The 17,520-nt window shown below is 38.4% G+C and overlaps 1 protein-coding gene and 1 long non-coding RNA gene across 2 annotated transcripts in view; both read right to left on the reverse strand.

Annotated features, from left to right (window-relative positions):
- UACA (uveal autoantigen with coiled-coil domains and ankyrin repeats) overlaps positions 1-17,520 on the reverse strand; it is a 147,934-nt gene that overhangs the window by 57,235 nt on the left and 73,179 nt on the right. The gene's annotated exons all lie outside the window — the stretch shown is intronic.
- On the reverse strand, positions 6,077-9,575 carry LOC129620986 (uncharacterized). Its single transcript, XR_008698976.1, has 3 exons — positions 6,930-9,575; positions 6,405-6,545; positions 6,077-6,277 (listed from the first exon to the last, which is right to left on the reverse strand). It is a non-coding gene; the product is annotated as an uncharacterized LOC129620986 (long non-coding RNA).

Raw genomic sequence — 17,520 nt, forward strand, 5'->3', positions numbered from 1 at the left:
CACACACACACACACACATATATGATCATCTTCAAGGAAGCAGGGGATTGGATAATCTGAAATAATAATACTGTCTACCACAACTTTCTTACATAGTTTTGGATAACATACAAAAATCAGAGTATCTTTTTTAAAATTTAAGGTCATTATTAATGTTGTTGTTGTTTAGTTGCTAAGTTGTGTCTGACTCTTCTGCGACCCCATGAACTAACCAGAGCCACCAAGTGGGAGAGGAGCATCTAAAGTTACATGACTGATCCCTGAAACTGTGAGGTCTGAGCTAGTTCTGGGTAGTGCCAACACTGAGTTATATTATAGGACACCCAGCTGGTATCCAGAGAGAACTGCTTGGTGTGGGAAAAACCCACACATACTTGGGAATACAAAACTATTCAGTGAGTTGTGAGTAAAGGAAACAAATGTTTTCCTTTCACCCAGTAAACTCTTTCAGTGGAACAAAATGGCTTGGAGGGTAACTCCCCACAGGAAGAGACTAAGGATGTGGTGCCACAGAAGCCTGATAAGCTCAAGATAATTGTACTGATGTCTAGAGAAAAATGCATTTCTCAAGGAATTGAGGATTAGTTCATAGCACGTGGATCTGACTGAAATCAAATAGATAAAAAGACAAAAGACAACTTCCAAAACAATCCCTATCCTGAGTTAACAGTCTATTACTCTTCTAGATCATCATGGGTCCCCAAATTTCTACAGGTGAGAAGCAGGCCAGGAAAGCTGCTCAACATTTACTCATTCCCCAGCTGAGAAGGGTATACCCTCCAATACTCTGTTCCAATATGGATGAGTATATTAAAGGAAACACTTCACAGACGGCACAGCCAATGGCCACTGAAAATGATGAACTAGGGAGCCTCACACAGGAGCACAACCAGGGAGCATCCCCTAGTGTGAAGAAAAGGAGGCCTCACTATATTTACCCAAGAAGATTCTTATAATTGGGGCTTCCCAGGTGGTACAGGGGTAAAGAATCCACCTGCCAATGCAGGAGACACAAGAGATGTGGGTTCAATCCCTGGGTCAGGAAGATCCTCTAGAGAAGGAAATGGCAACCCACTCCAGTATTCTTTCTGGGAAATCCCATGGGCAGAGGAGCCCGGTGGGCTATAGTCCATGAGGTCTCAAAGAGTCAGACGTGACTGAGCTACTCAGCATGCGTGGCGCGCGCGCACACACACACACACACACACACACACACACACACACATTCTTACAATTGCTAGGATCCAGTGATTGCTGTACCCTTGCAATTGTAAGAATGTGTTGCTATGGCTTCCTGGTAGCTCAGTTGGTAAAGAATTTGCCTGTAATGCAGGAAACCCCGGTTTGATTCCTGGGTTGGGAAGATCCCTTGGAGAAGGCATAGGCTACCCACTCCAGTATTCTTGGGCTTCCCTGGTGGCTCAGACAGTAAAGAATCTGCCTGAAATGCAGGAGACATGGGTTTGATTCCTGGATTGGGAAAATTCCCTGGAGGAGGGCATGGCAATCCACTCCAGTATTCTTGTCTGGAGAATCCCCATGGACAGAGGAGCCTGGCAGGTTGCAGTCCATGGAGTTGCAAAGAGTTAGACACGACTGAGCAACTAAGCACAGTACAGTGATTGCTCTGTGCCTCCATTCTTCCCCTTCCTTAACAAATGGGTTTACTGTTGATAGCCTATCCCTGCTCCATCATTGTACACTGGGGAGACAGAGGGTGGAAGATGACTTGTCTCTGGATCAAGAAAATCTACATACAGAAATGATGCAGAAATTTTAATGTGCTTCAAGACTTTAATATGATTGGAAGAAATTCATGAGCTATTTTTCTTGAGGAAAGGATAAATAAATCTAGTACGCAGAAAGGAAGAAAGTTAATATTTGTAATCAAGAGGCGAGATTGTGGCAGATTACATTACTGTTCACTCTTTAGCATACCCATCCTTGGAAGAGGCTCTATATCCCTGCCCATTAATTCATAACTTGCCTATACCCTCCAGTGGGAACAATATTTGTCCCTGTGCCTCACTGACTTTGAACCTAATCACGTGATGTTTTGGCAGTCATGAGGCACTCCACACCTGAACCGAAGTTTTAAGGGCTATCACAAGTTTCAGTCAGCCCTCTGAGCTCTCAATACCATGCAAATTGCAAGTCCAGACAGAGGCTGCTCCTTCAGTCTGGGTCTTAGACTGAAAACACGTGGAACAGGGCCACTCTGCACAGGCAGCCCAAAGTCTTTGTGTAAGATAATTTGATTATAAGCCACCAAAATCTGGGAGTTATCTATTTCTATAGCCAAGTTGATTAACACAGAAATCAAATGAAGCAAAAGGTTAAAAAAAAAAAGGTGGAGGGATTCTGTGATGCGAAGCTATTACTTTAGTAGCTGAATACAGGGCAGGATACCTATGATTATAGGCTAGCACAGTTAGTGAAAGATCTGTATTTCTCTAGCAGCTGGGGCTATGAGTAAATATAGAGTCCATAAAGGATAAATCAATTCAGTTCAGTTGTTGGAAGTGAGGTTGCAGCAAAAATAAAATTAAAGTTGCAAACCTGATAAGTTAACATTTATTATTAATAATAAGCACTTCACATTCCCTTCACATAATCCTCAACTTGAGCAAAAAGACTTTTATTTACCATCTTCATTTTCCATGGAAAGAGAAAGAAAATTAGAGACGTTCAGTAACTTGCCAACGTAAAACAGCTACCAAATGACAGAGTAAAAATTCAAATTCAAGACTCTCTAATTCTAAATTTCAATGTTTTTGTATACCAATCTATCAAAAAAAGGGCAAAGATTATCTAGTCATCAGTCCATAGAAGAGTTATCTTGGTTTTAAACTTTTTACATTTCTACAAAATGGATGCAAGAGAAAGGTGATGCCATGAGCTCAGTTCTAAATCCAAATCATATTAAACATATTATTCAGAATGAATTTTTTCTTTTATACTCTAAGATGTCCCTATATGACAACCAAGAATCTAAAATAATACATCTTTTATTTCTACTGAATATATTTTCTTAAATGTAGATTATAGTAACTCAAAATTTTGAAGATTCAGGTTAAGTAATGGCCTAAATTTACCTAGTTAATATGAAAAAGATTTCCCATGCAAATCAATAATGCAAGAAAATGACTGGCGATGCATTTTAGATTAGAAGAGCATTTAAAACACTTTATGAACCATTTAATAGCTCTTATCTCACCCATATAAACAAAAAATGACACATATTTTTATCATATAACACACAAGTTATACAAGACTAATATAAATTCAAGAAAAGGGTAGACAAATTATACAAGACTGATATAAATTCAAGAAAAGCAGAAAAGATAACCTAGCAAAACCACAATTAAAGAGATAATAACAACTTTACATTGTGTTACACATCCTTCCTCATTTTCAATACATAAACATTTACTTTTAAATCAAAATACACATATTTCATTTACATGGTTATTTTTAATATGAGTTCAACAGAATTGCTTGTAAATGAATATTCCTAACTTGGAGAACTCCACGGTATTCAAATATCAGTCTTTCTGGCTCCCTCTGCTGGACACTAAGAGAAGCTTTTTATTATTATTCATTTTGTTTAAAAACTCAGTCTCAGAGAAGCACTCATTTATCATTATTAAAAACATCTTTGACAACTTGTTTGAATGTATAATTTGGCCAGAAAGAGTACAATGGCCTATTACTGAGTGTGCTCCTATTAGCCAACAGGGATTTAGCATCAGAAAATCCTGGACTGAGTTCCCAGCAAGTTCCCAGCTTGATAACTTATTTGCTAATGACCTTGGTCAAATTATTTATCCCTTCAGAGTTTCAGTATCCTCATCTGTAAAATGAAGCTAATATCATTTAGCATTTATAACCACCCAATTAGTTATAAAAATTAGAATCAATAGACTAAACGCAAGATACATGGCAGTTAAGTATTACTGCTATTACCATCACCACCACCAAGGGGTTAAGTCGGGATTAGACAACATACCCTCTAAAGAACCATTAATACTATACAGTTATCAAATTCAAATAGATTAACTTATAAAATGTAAACGTACTGTACTTACTCTCCGCTACTTCCCACTGCCCTCAAGATCCAATTCCTTAAAATGACCGCTAAGATTCTTCATGGTCTGGCCCCTTCTAACCTCTGGAGTGTAATCTTGAACTTGGATACTCTCCCTTCAGTCCTCCAATCTCTTTTCATAGTGAAGTTCTTCAAAAGTACCAGGTTCCTTCACAGAGTACCTAATTACAGCATTTCCTTCCTCGATGCTGCTTAACAATAACTCATTTTTTTAGATCTCAGTTCAGCTTTTGCAGACACACTTGCTCTGCCTTCCCAGACCAAGTCAGACCTTCCCTATTATGTATTATCCCTATTACGTATTACCACACAGAGCTGTAACTGTATATTTAAATGTGTTAGCCCTGTAATACTGCCTCCTGACCCGCCCTTGTCTGTCTACAAGTTCCTCAAGATCAGGGAGTAGTATTCTGTACCCTCATAACCTCGCCACTTGGCTGCATAGAGTAGGCACTTAAGTATCTGTTGAGTGACTGAATAAACTTAATTAACAAATACTGAAATCAAAGAATTCTTTCTCAGCCTGACTACTTCACACAGAAAGGTGGCCATATAAACGTAAAACAACATTACAGATATTTTCCTTTGTATAACTTCTCAGGCAGGCTGCTCATAAAGCCTGTTCATGAAGTTAGACAATAATACACAGAAATATCTTTAACTAAGGTGTACACTTCAAAGCGAAGAATTTTTAAGAACACAGAAACCTAAATATATGATAATCCTTTAATACTTATGATTTAATTTTTTAATTAATGTCTGTGGCTTGCTTTTGTAACAAATATTCAATTGAAAATCTGTCTAAAATTGAGTGTTTTACACTGTATTGGAGTTTTACTTTTCAAGGGAATTTGTGCTTGGCAAATTAGTTGAGCTAGCAATAACCAGCTAAAAGCTGTGCTTCATGGTTTCTTCCAGAAATATGTATATTGCTGCTGCTGCTGCTGCTAAGTCACTTCAGTCGTGTCCGACTCTGTGCGACCCCATAGACGGAAGCCCACCAGGCTCCCCCGTCCCTGGGGTTCTCCAGGCAAGAACACTGGAGTGGGTTGCCATTTCCTTCTCCAATGCATGAAAGTGAAAAGTGAAAGTGAAGTCACTCAGTCGTGTCTTGACTCTTAGCGACCCCATGGACGGCAGCCTACCAGGCTCCCCCGTCCATGGGGTTTTCCAGGCAAGAGTACTGGAGTGGGGTGCCATTGCCTTCTCTGAGTATGTATATTGCACTATTTTAAACCAACACCTACCTCCAATTACCTTAAAGAGTGTGACCTTTCCATAGATTTAACTCCTTCCTTATATAGTAAACGTTCCCAAGTATCTAAGTTTTGCCCCAAAAGGCTTTTCCTCAACAAGGAAAGCCCCAACCAAACAAAGCAACGTTTGCAACACACCTCCTAGACTCAAATCTTATTTGACAGAATATCTGATAAACTCATTTGACAGATGTGTTGGATAGATTTTTCTCTTTATTGATGATTTTAGCAGATCCTATGACTCCAAAATAGGCTTCCCTAGTGGTTTGATCCCTGGGTTGGGAAGATCCCCTGGAGAAGGGAATAGCTACCCACTCCAGTATTCTGGCCTGGAGAATTCCATGGACTGTATAGTCCATGGAGAGCAAAGAGTCGGACACGACAGAGCAACTTTCACTTTCACTTTTCACTTTTATGACTCCAAAGCTGCATTATGACATATAGAAAATTAAAAACTATTTCCTTGTTATGTTAGGGAAAATCAAATTTTAAAATAAGCTCATATATATAAAATAGAATCAAGCTGTTGGGGGATCATCCAGTTCAGGAATGGTAAATAATTAGCATTATATGTGGCCACTCCCATGGCAAATATAGATAAGTCAATCTTGGCCCTCTTTCCTTTAGACCAAAGATGTCCACAAACCTCCCTGAGAATAAAGCAGTAGTCCAAAATGTGAGAAAAACATTTAATTTTAATTGTTACAGGGAACATTTGCTGCTGATGGTTGCGACAGGAGGGAGATAGCCAACAAATTCTGGTAAATCTCCCTCCTCCATGTTTGAAAAGGAAATCCTTCAACTTTCTTGATGGACTTTCAGCCTTGAGGAGGATCTCTGGTGATAGATCTCTTAATGCACCACAGTCTCCACAGAGGTAGACGGGCCGTGATCAGGCTCAACCATGCCTTTCCTATGTTGTCATTTAACCGAAAAATAGGAATCAAGAGTGAGAGGCACAACTAAAGTCACTGTGAACAAACTGGAACAAAAGGAGAAGTGCATTAAGAGGGAAAGTTTTCAGAAATTCAGGTACTGACCTTGCAGGAACAATCCAAGGAAGATGACGGGACACCAAGTCATCAAAACACAATGGTGGCTTCAAACATTGGAATGGTATGACTCATTCCCACTCTTCTGATGCTGCCTTCACCAAGAAAGCGTCTGACCAACTTGCTTCCCTACAGGGAAAGACTGGATGAAGTATCCAGCCCACCAGTCAGCTGCTTCCTTCTTATAATACATAAGATGACATTTAATACTTCAGTGAACTTTCAGCGTAACTCAGCATCTTCGAATCCAATCAAGATTGAGCTTCTGCTCAAACAAGCCTAATGTGAATTTATCAAGGTGACAAAAAGGCTTCCCCTGACAAGAGGAAACTGGGTCTCCCTTAACAAAACTTGAAATTCAACCTTTTACAAGACATGTATGAGCAACACTGAGGAAATCTGTAAAAACTGAAAACAGCACTGATTTTCTCACTAGCTTAGAAGCATCCTCTTTGCTGCTCTTTTAAAAATAAAACTAAAGCTCTCCAAAATTCAGGTTTTAAAAGTACATACCTACTAGTCTCTCCAATTCTCGTTTCACTTGGCTTTAATTTTCATCTCAAGTAGAAATAAGATCATAGAGCTCAGTACACTGAAAAGGCATGCAAACATTAATCTAGGTTGTAAGATCACAATTTTAAGGAATAAACATTCAGAAAAATAATGAAAGGAAATAAAACAGTTAACAGCTATGGAATGTGGGATTAGAGAAGACCTGAATTCTTTATATTTTCTGTATTTTCTACAATGAATATTGTTTTATTCAAGCTTCTTTACTTGCAAGAAAAAACACCCATTCAGTTGCCTTAAGAAAAACTGGATTTATCATAAAGCTATATAAACAAAGAGCTGGAAGAGAAATCTCACAGAAAACGACAGCTGAGCTCAGCTCTACAAGCCTGGAGCTAGGGTGACCCCGGCATCAATTCTGCTCCAGGAAACTCAAGAAGAGGTCTGAGTGGAGCTGCCTACCAAAGCTCTGCCACGTACATTGTTCAATTCTAGTCCATGCATGTCTTCCACTCTGTCAGCCATGGACATGCTTTCTTTGCTTCCACCTTAAACTCCAAATTTCCTTCATTTTAAGCAGAAGGCTGTGTGTTTAGGTATAAGAAGGTTAGGAAAATAAGCAGCTTTTGCTTACGGACTGAATTGTACTTTTTTTAGATTATGCGTTGAATACACACACATGGTTTTTAGAAAGAGCCAACATTACAACCTTCCTGGTGGCTCAGTGGTGAAGAATCCACCTGCTGACGCAGGAGACAGAAGTTCAATCCCTGGGTCGGGAAGATCCCCCTGGAGAAGGAAATAGCAACCCACTCCAGTATTCTTGCCTGGGAAATCCCATGGACAGAGCAGCCTGACAAGCTACAGTCCGTGGGGTAGCAACAGCCAGACACGACTTAGTGACTGAAGAACAACAGGACAGTATAGAGAAAGGACCACAAAAGGGAAGGCCTCCCTCACCCTCCCTGACATGTGCAGGTGGAGAGGAATAACCTGCACAAGGAAAGTTAGTATTTATGCTTCTAAAAATGGTAAAAATATTATTTAACAAAGCACAATATCCGTAGTTCTCCTTTTACTACATAAACAATGATTATACAATGATTAGAAAATGCACATAATCAAAACAGATTACTTTGAAATTATCTGATACTGCATCACATATAAATAATATGAAGTACTATAAAACTGATTGGTTGCATTTTAAATAGATATTTTTTCTGAACTTTACTGTCCACAGAGCACATTAATTTATATTGGCAATCTATTTATAAATTATGTGAAATATTTCATCATGGTAGAAATATCTTCTTTCCTAACACAATTTCCCATCCTGCTCAGATTAAATTGATTAAAATGAAAATAACAGAAAATGTTCTCAAAAACTAAAAACTCCAAATATATGTAAGGTAGAAACATTTAAGTTTTAATTACTAAATACCCTCAAACTGTTCTAGAACTTCTACTTGATGTGGACAGCAATCTCAGATGGTGGTTTTCAAATCTTTTTAATTTCAGAAAAATTTTTCAAAGAAGTCCTGAAGTGAATCAAGAAGAGGAGTCTCTCTTTGAAAATAGGGTCCCTTTGCTGGCTGTTTTCTTTCCTTTGTCCTCTACCATCTAAGATACTCACTCCATAGAGCAGTTCAGCCCTGCAAGCTGAGCTCTATGTAGCAGGTAAGCCATCAGCATCAAAATAACCTGGTAGGTGAGTTTATTCAACACACAGAATGATACCAAATCTAACCCACCTCTTAAAGTGTGGTGCAGGAGTATCTTTGAGAACCCTATATTCCTGTACTCCTTAAATATAGGAAACTACTTTTAAGAGTTTAATGAAGAATTTAGTATATATTTTTCCAATTAAAAAAAAAATTCTCTACTAACCAAACTGCTGACAAGTCGCTTCAGTCGTGTCCGACTGTGTGACCCCATGGACTGCAGCCTACCAGGCTTCTCCGTCCATGGGATTCTCCAAGCAAGAACACTGGAGTGGGTTGCCATTTCCTTCTCCAACTAACCAAACTAGGATTATACTAATAGGCTATCCTCCAACTTGCTTTTTTCACAGAATAAATATATCTTGGATATCTTGACATGTCGCATATATGTAAATATGATAGTTTCACAATCTAAATGTTAATCTCTAAGGATTACAATTTTCTATAATCAGAGAAAACAAAGTTTTTAAAAAGGAATGAATAACAAATGCTTCCATTGCTATTTTTGTTGAGTACTCTGAATTGATTTTAGAGTTTAATGTTAGGGATTATAACACTAATACTGTACTGGAAGGTACCTTTACGGGAAACGTGCCTTGTTTGGGGTTTGGACGTTCACTGAAAGTGAAAGTGTCAGTCACGTCCGACTCTTTGCGATGCCTGGACTGTAGCCTGTCAGCGTCCTCTGTCCATGGGGTTCTCTAGGCAAGAACACTGGGGTGAGCAGCCATTCCCTCCTCCAAGAGATCTTCCCCACGCAGGGATCGAATTCAGGTCTCCTGCACTGCAGGCAGATTCTTTACCGTCTGAGCCACCACGGAAGCCCTGGCAGATTTCTAAATTGGTTAATTAGTTTAATTATAGTCTTCATGTTTTGGAAATATTTAATAACTCTTACTAGCAATTTTGAATTTTTCACATATTTTACATCAGTCATGTAACTGCATATGAAGAATAATTTGAATTTAGCATAAGTAGTTTTCAAATTAGTATGATTTAAGTATTATTTTATAATGAAATTATAGCAAACTATTCTAACAACTGTATTTCACTATACAATTGGAATTGGGATATTTTGTATTGATTTTAATAAAATAGTGGCATACTCAACAGATTTCAAATAATACTCTGTACTTAGGAAATTATGGAGCTTAAAGTTCAGTATCTTTATTCTCATCTTAACAAAGGATTGTAGTTACTTCTATTGCAGTGATTATTCCAGTTGGAGTTAATAAATGTTTACGTTTATAACCTCTCGGTTGACAGTGACAGAGCTCATGACTTTGCTAACAGCAGGGCTAGGCACTGTGAGCAGTAAGAGTTTCAGGTCACTGGTTCTCACATGTTGCCTAGTGATCCTTTCAGGCATTGTGAGAGGTATAAGGGTGGCTCATATTCATCACCATATTTTTCTGAATTTCAAGGATGTTTAATGAGGAGGAGATCTAAGATCTAGCACAGTGGCGGTGCTTTAAAATCATTACCGTTCAAAGCTGGGAAACAAATCTGAATAGGCAGCTATCAGGGCTCAGAGTGCGAGACTGTCTGAGAAGACTGTCTATCCCTTTGGAGTGTAGCAGGACCCTTTTTCGGGACCACTTTCATACTGTGAACAAATCAAGAAGAGCAAGCTATTTCATCCAAAGTCTTATATAAAATATACACATTAAAGATTAAAAAAACCTGTATTCTCTTGAGGTAAAAATCTTAAACTTTATTACATTCTTCCTAATAAGTTTTATTCAGTTTTAAACTTGCACAGTATTTTTTTCCTATATTCAAAAACACTTGCTAAATCTACTTACTTATATGTATTTATACAATATAATTATTTTGTTAAATACGAGATGGTTCAATTCTTTTTAAGAATATCTTTTGTACTTCAATCACAGCCTTTTCCTTAAAAATGAAAGAATTTCTTTTAAAAAGAACAAGTTCAGTCATAGTACTTAAATACAAACCAAGCCAAACTCAGAGGTTCACTCTTACAATAAAAAATTTGCTTAGACTTTTCCAAGAATATAGATATAACACAGCCTCACACATTTTATAGTTTGTTATTCCATTCCCACCTTTCTCTTTAACGTTTGGAGGAAAGATGAGCTTTTAAATAAACCCATGAGTTTATTATTTTAAAAGGCCAAGTTTTAAACATTTCATTCTTTCTCAAATGAGAGTATATGGAAAATACAGAAAACGTTTTAAATAGCCTACAATAAAATTGATTTATATTAATTAATGGCAATAAGAAGAACTGGCACAGTGGTAAAGAATCCACCTGCCAATGCAAGAGACACAAGAGATGCAAGTTCAATTCCTGGGTCAGCAAGATCCTGTGGCGGAGGAAATGGCAACCGACTCCAATATTCTTGCCTGGAAAATCCCACAGACAGAAGAGCCTGATGGGCTCCAGGCCATGGGGTCACCAACAGTCGGAACCAACTGAGCCACTGAGCACACGCACACGTTATGGTTTTGCTTGGGAGTTTTGTGTTTTTTTTAGTTTATGCATCACTGTGGACTATTACGATAATCTATGAATTGGCCTCCCCACTCTATCTGTGCCCCTTGACTACTTGTAAGCTACAGTTTACACTCTACACAGTAGTCAGAATATTTTTTAAAATCGAAGTCAGATCATATCACTCCTTTGCTACTACTGGAGGCAGTAGTTAGTATTCTCAAATATTTAACCTGAAAGTGATATTAGGAAACAATCAAGACAAGTCAAACTGTGGGATGTTTTGTAAAAAGCAAACAAACAAACAGAAGAATTGGCCTACTGGACTTTTTAGATTGGGATCCAAATACAATCCAAAATCCTTACCCATGATCTGTACCTGCAAGAGATCACTGACAAAATTTCCTTTCACTTTCTCCCCTTTGCTCACCTCACTTCAATGTTAATGGTCTCCCTGTTTTTAAATTACAAAGAAAACAAAATATAATTGCATCTCAAGGCTTTTTAACAAGACATCTGCCTAGAATTATTAATAATTAGAAGAAAAAGCAGATACATTCATTCCCTTCAAAAAGCTTACTATGATAATTTATCAGTTTTCCACTGCTACAAAACCAGACACAGAGACTTAAAATAGCTACCATGAATTAATATTATTGCTCATGAGTCTACATGTCAGCGGGGCAGTTCTGTTGTGCTGGTGAGGCTGGGTAATCTCAGCAATGCATGTGTCTACCGTCAAATAGCCCGGCTGGCTGGACTGGGATGGCCTCTTTCCCATGTCTGGTGATTGCTGAGATGCCTCCTGGGACAATAGGAGCAACTAATAACCTGCAGTCTAGCCAGGCAAGTGTGGGCTTGATCACAAGAGAAAACAGAAGCATGAAAGGCCTTTTGAGACCTAGGCACAACATTGTGCAAAGCAAGGCGCTTGTACAACCTATATTCAAGAAGCAGGGAAATAGGCAAAGTCACATTGCAAAGACTATGGATACGGGGAAGGGTAGAGAATGGAACCATTTTGTAATCAGTCTACCACACATCACGCCTGACAAGAGCACGCTGGTTCATCTAAGATGTGGGGGTGAGGAGAATAAAATATACAAAGGATGATATAAACTATGTGTTGCTATAAATCCTATAAAGCATGCTTTCTCAACCTTGGCACTACTGAAACTTTGCGCCAAGTAAGTATCTGTTGTGAAGGGTGTGTCCTATGCACTCTAGGATGCTTAGCAGCATGGCTCCCTGGCATCTACCCACTACACACCAGTGGTACACTCCCACGTTGTAGTAACCAAAAGTGTCTCTGCTGCTAAGTCACTTCAGTCGTGTCTGACTCTGGGCGACCCCATAAACAGCAGCCCACTAGACTCCTCTGTCCCTGGGATTCTCCAGGCAAGAATACTGGAGTGGGTCGCCATTTCCTTCTCCAATGCATGAAAGTGAAAAGTCAAGGTGAAGTCGCTCAGTTGTGCCCAACTCTTAGCGACCCCATGGACTGCAGCCCACCAGGCTCCTCCATCCATGGGATTTTCCAGGCAAGAGTACTGGAGTGGGGTGCCATTGCCTTCTCCGAAAAGTGTCTCTACATATTGCCAAATATCTCCCAGGGAACAGAAACCACTCATAGCTGCGAACCACTGCTAAAAAGGAATGAAATAAAGTATGGACAACTTGGTCTTATTCCCGCCAATATAACCTAATTTTACTTTAAAAGGCCATTCAAATGAGTCTAAAAGGTAAACTTTATTTACAGATATATAAAATGTATACCAAATTCTTAACAGTTACATATTAAAAATTCAAAATTTCACTGATAATACTTAAGATTACTGCTAATTTAACCAAAAACACAACCATATTTCAGCAATCAATATGAAAGAAGTTAATTATCAGAAGTTCAACTAAACTAATAGTACTACCTCTAGGATTTGGCAACCCACTGCAGTACTCGTGCCTGGAAAATCCCATGGACGGAGGATCCTGGTAGGCTACGGTCCATGGGGTTCACAAAGAGTCGGACACGACTGAGCCACTTCACTTTCACTAGGATTTAGTATGGTGCATAAATAAATCCCAGATTGGTTTATTATTTATATTTTACAACAAATAAATACCAAGAAATGGTGATATTTCTCTCCCAATCCCCAAAGGTAAAATTCTGTCTCAAAACTACAGTTCATGTCCAATCCTCTCTCTCCCCATTTCAAGGCAATGGCAATATACATCCCATTCCCACCCCTCACTCTAACAGCAATTACAAACATGAAACACACCACGAAAACCCCTGTCATAAATTACAGGAGTACAAAGTCTCAATAAAAGAAGGAAGAAAATAACAAATCGCAACATTCCTGGGCATACTGGAAGACCTGCAGTCACAGTCATGAAATATTTATTGATCTCAACTGTTCTCACAATATTTATGTTCTGGAAATGCTACATACAAGCCAAACTACTTCAAATGCATAAACTAAATATCCTCTAACTTATATTCATATACACATTTGTGATAGCATTGGCCAAGTGAAGTCATATATACAAGAACCAACTTAAAGACCCTCCTTTTGGATTCTCTGGGCAAAAATCTAATGATTTCTCCTTCAGAGAAAAGAAAATGGGCTAACGTGCTAACCCAGTGATGCACCAATGAGCAGGGCTGGGACCAGGGTAAGGGGAGTAAAGTGCTAAGGACACCAAATTTAAGGAAGGGCTCATCCTAATGGCCAGGTAATAAGCTAAAATATGAGGAAAGCAACTGCTGTTTTACTCTTACCTCCGGTTCAGCAGGGATTGCACTTAATAGCAGGAAACAGCACCCTGATTTCCGCATCTCCAAGTTCTGTCCTGTCCTGAGCCTTGGCACTTACACCTTTCTCCTTATCTCTGAGAGCCCTCAAAGAACCACAGGGCCTGCCTAGACTGTCAGTCTGATGGTACCAAACAAGGAACTGGGGAATCCAGCAGAAAGAGTCACCCACATGGATACAACCGGAACACCTAAATTTTGAAATTTTGAAGGTTGGGGAAAAAAGGGGGCATTTCAGGAACTCCAAGATTGTCCTTTATAAAGTTGCCCTTGCGTTTATAAGTGGTTTATAATTTTTAAGCATGTGTATTCACACTTTCAATGGAAATGTTATCATTTTCAACATCTTTTCCCAATTATCACTATTTAACTGAATCAGTGTTACCAACTAGAAACACTGAAAAGCAATAGTATACCTTGTGGTTAGCAAAATTAGTTTTAATAAATCAGTTTCAATCCAAAAATAACTATAGGGTAGGAGTTCATCTTCATGATGCAATACTATTCTTTTCCTGCTTATGGTCTTCAATGCTACTGAGGAGCAGACAAAGGAAATTTATAAGTTAGAATCACTGACAACAAAAACCCTACATGATAGTCTCATTACATAAAACGAGACACTTTTTTGTCTCAGGAGTAGACCCAAACACACCACCACGCCCAGAAGTGTTTGTCAAGGGTCCTAAGTATAGTTCCTTCCTCTTTTGTGACTCACCCTTTCCCACGCTATCAAAACAGTTCAACAGCAGGAATGCTATTAGATCTAAGCAATTAGGAAAACTGCTGTTCCATTTCCTCAACTGTGCAGAGAAAGAGTTCTGATAACAAAGCTTAACTTGCCCAACCCCCTGCAATAAAGCCAGTTATTAAGGCTAGATCACTTTAAGTGCCTTGGAGACCAGTAATGTTTGGTACAAGTCCTTTCACATCTTTATTTTGAAGGCCACACATAAGCAATTTAAATCCACCTTTTCAACGGCCACCTCATGACCCCTACACAGAATCTCTTTTCCAAAACTGTGCAGGCCTATGAGTTTCCCTCAACAACACAGGACAGCAAAGGGTACTTCCTCAGCAAATCAGTGATGGGGTGAATGCTAAGGAATATAGGGGTTTTAGCTTATTGCCAATGGGTTCTTTCTACCAATTATCTTAATTATATACATTCAATAATTAAGGCAAGGGAAACCACTCAGAAGCTTTTTACAGGTAACACTTGCCAGCAAGAGTCTTTGAGGCCTATGGACTTACATGTTCCCAGTAGTAAATCTCCAAATAAAATTAAGCTGTTAGTTTTCATAAATAAGTGTATTAAATTATATTAATATAAATCTATAATTATAAAAATTAAAATCATAACAAAGAAGTGAAACATAAAAATTTCATAATCCATAATGATAATCCTCTTTGTGTATTCCCCTGCTGGTCTTTTCCCATGTGAATTTTTATATGACTATTATCAAGTTGTACCTATATTTTTTATTCTGATTTTTTTCACTTATAATATTTCCATTTCTTCCATAGAATTTATTTATATAGCAAAATAAGACTATGGCAAAAGTCTTACATTGTTCTACTGCTGTGTAAAAAAATTACTACAAACTTAGAGGCTTAAAAACGAAACTTATTTATGAGATCACAGGTCAAGTCCAGTGGGGTTGACTGGGTTTTTTACTTAGGGTCTCTCAAGGCCAAAATCAAGATGCCAGCCAGGCTGGGTTCTCGTCTGGGAAGAATTCACTTCCAGGTTCATTCAGGTTATTGGTAGAATTCCGTTCCCTGAAGCTGTAGGTCAAGGACTCTGTTTCCTTGGTGGCTGTCAGCACAGAGCCTCTCTCTCAGCTCTTCAAGGCCTCTTGCATTCATTGACACATTGCCCCATCCATCCTCAAGTCAGCAACAACATACCAAGTCCTTCCTGTCCTTCAGATCTCTCTGCTTTCCAATTCTGCTGTGAGCCAGAGAAAAATCTGTTTTCTAATTCTCATGTGATTAGAATAGGTCCACCTGGTTAAACTCCCTATTGTCTAACTCAAAGTCCAGTTGTTAGTAACCTTAAATTACATCTGCAAAATCTCATTTGCCATGTAACAGAACATAACCATGGGCATAATATCTCATCAAATTCAAAGTCCTGGGGATTAAGGTGGGAAATTAGGGAAAGCCATTTTTAGAATTCTGCCCACTACCTCTCTGTCACAATAGAAAATGTATTCTAACTGTGGATAACAGTCAAACTTTAAGGTCCTTTCTAATACTTTTTAAAAATCTAATATTTAAACAAATTACAGAGATAAAGTGAAGGGCTATTTTAAAACTCATTAAGAAAATCAAATTATATGAATTTAAAAATTAGTTACATTAAAAAGGGAACTGAACTTTCCCCTAGTTAAAAAAAAAAAAAAAAGACATGTAAGACATGTTTTTGCAAAATCATCACCTTTTGGAGCCAATCTTCTACACCAAAAGGCAAAGCATGGCTATAGGAATAAAGGTTAGTGCCAAATCATAATGACTGGGTAAACCAGACGTGAAGAACCCTAACACCAGTGACAGCTTCTGTAGTACAAAACTCCAGTCTGATTCTTGCTCTAAAGAGCAGAGGAGTAAATGGGCCAAATGAAAACCTGGCTCTTAGGCTATTCCACCCAAGGTTCATTAAGGAAAACTACGACTAAAGATACAACCCAGGGATCAGGGCAGCAGGGCATCTCAGAGGGATTCAGCCAACTGACTTTGGTATGAGACAGTCATGCCCACCACAGAAATCTAGCCAAAAAGAAAGCAAAGGGGAGGAAAAGCAAAGAGGAAGGGAGAAGGAAGGAATCGAACCAAACCAAACCAAATCTGGCACAAAGAAAGTACTAAATAAATATGTGTTGAATGAAAGCATAACGTAATAGACAATAAATATGTTTGTTAGCCCTCAGGAACTTCACTCCTCTGGACAGAGAAGACAAGTCTTTCTAAATCTCAGCTACTAATGGGCTAACCATTACCAATAGGCTACTGATAGACTGACAGTGGGGTCCACGGTGGGGCAATCTGCAAGGGACTGGAGAGCAGTTCCTGAGAGTGAGAGAAGAAAATGAGGGCCAACAACAGAAGTTTTAAGCCCAAGAAAGAAAGTCTGACAAATATGAGCGGAACTGAAATTTTCAGTCTCAAAGTAATTATAATTTATACAATGGCAGATATATCAATACAAGTAGATATAGTATGTTCCTCAACAGAATTCCAAAGATTTGTTCCCAGCAAAATAAGCCAGATTCTGCCTATCTGTATTAACCGGAGGGAAGAGTACACTGATAGATATGAATGATATCATGGAATGATAAGCTCATACAGTGGTAAATATAAAATACTAACTATAATGCCATGCAGTGAGGCCAAAAAAAAAATACCAACTATAGCTTCAACTCTATCAAATACAAGAGTAATGTCTTCCACAGCTAGCAGAACACTCTAAATTGAGGGTTCTTATAATGCTTATAAGAATTATACAAATTGCTTATAATGATTATTATAAACAATGTGTGCTTATAATGCTTATAATGTGCTTATAATGTTTTACTAACATAGCATGTTAATCTTTCAAAA

This window comes from Bubalus kerabau, chromosome 10 (assembly GCF_029407905.1).
Source record: "Bubalus kerabau isolate K-KA32 ecotype Philippines breed swamp buffalo chromosome 10, PCC_UOA_SB_1v2, whole genome shotgun sequence".
Lineage (NCBI taxonomy): Eukaryota > Metazoa > Chordata > Mammalia > Artiodactyla > Bovidae > Bubalus > Bubalus kerabau.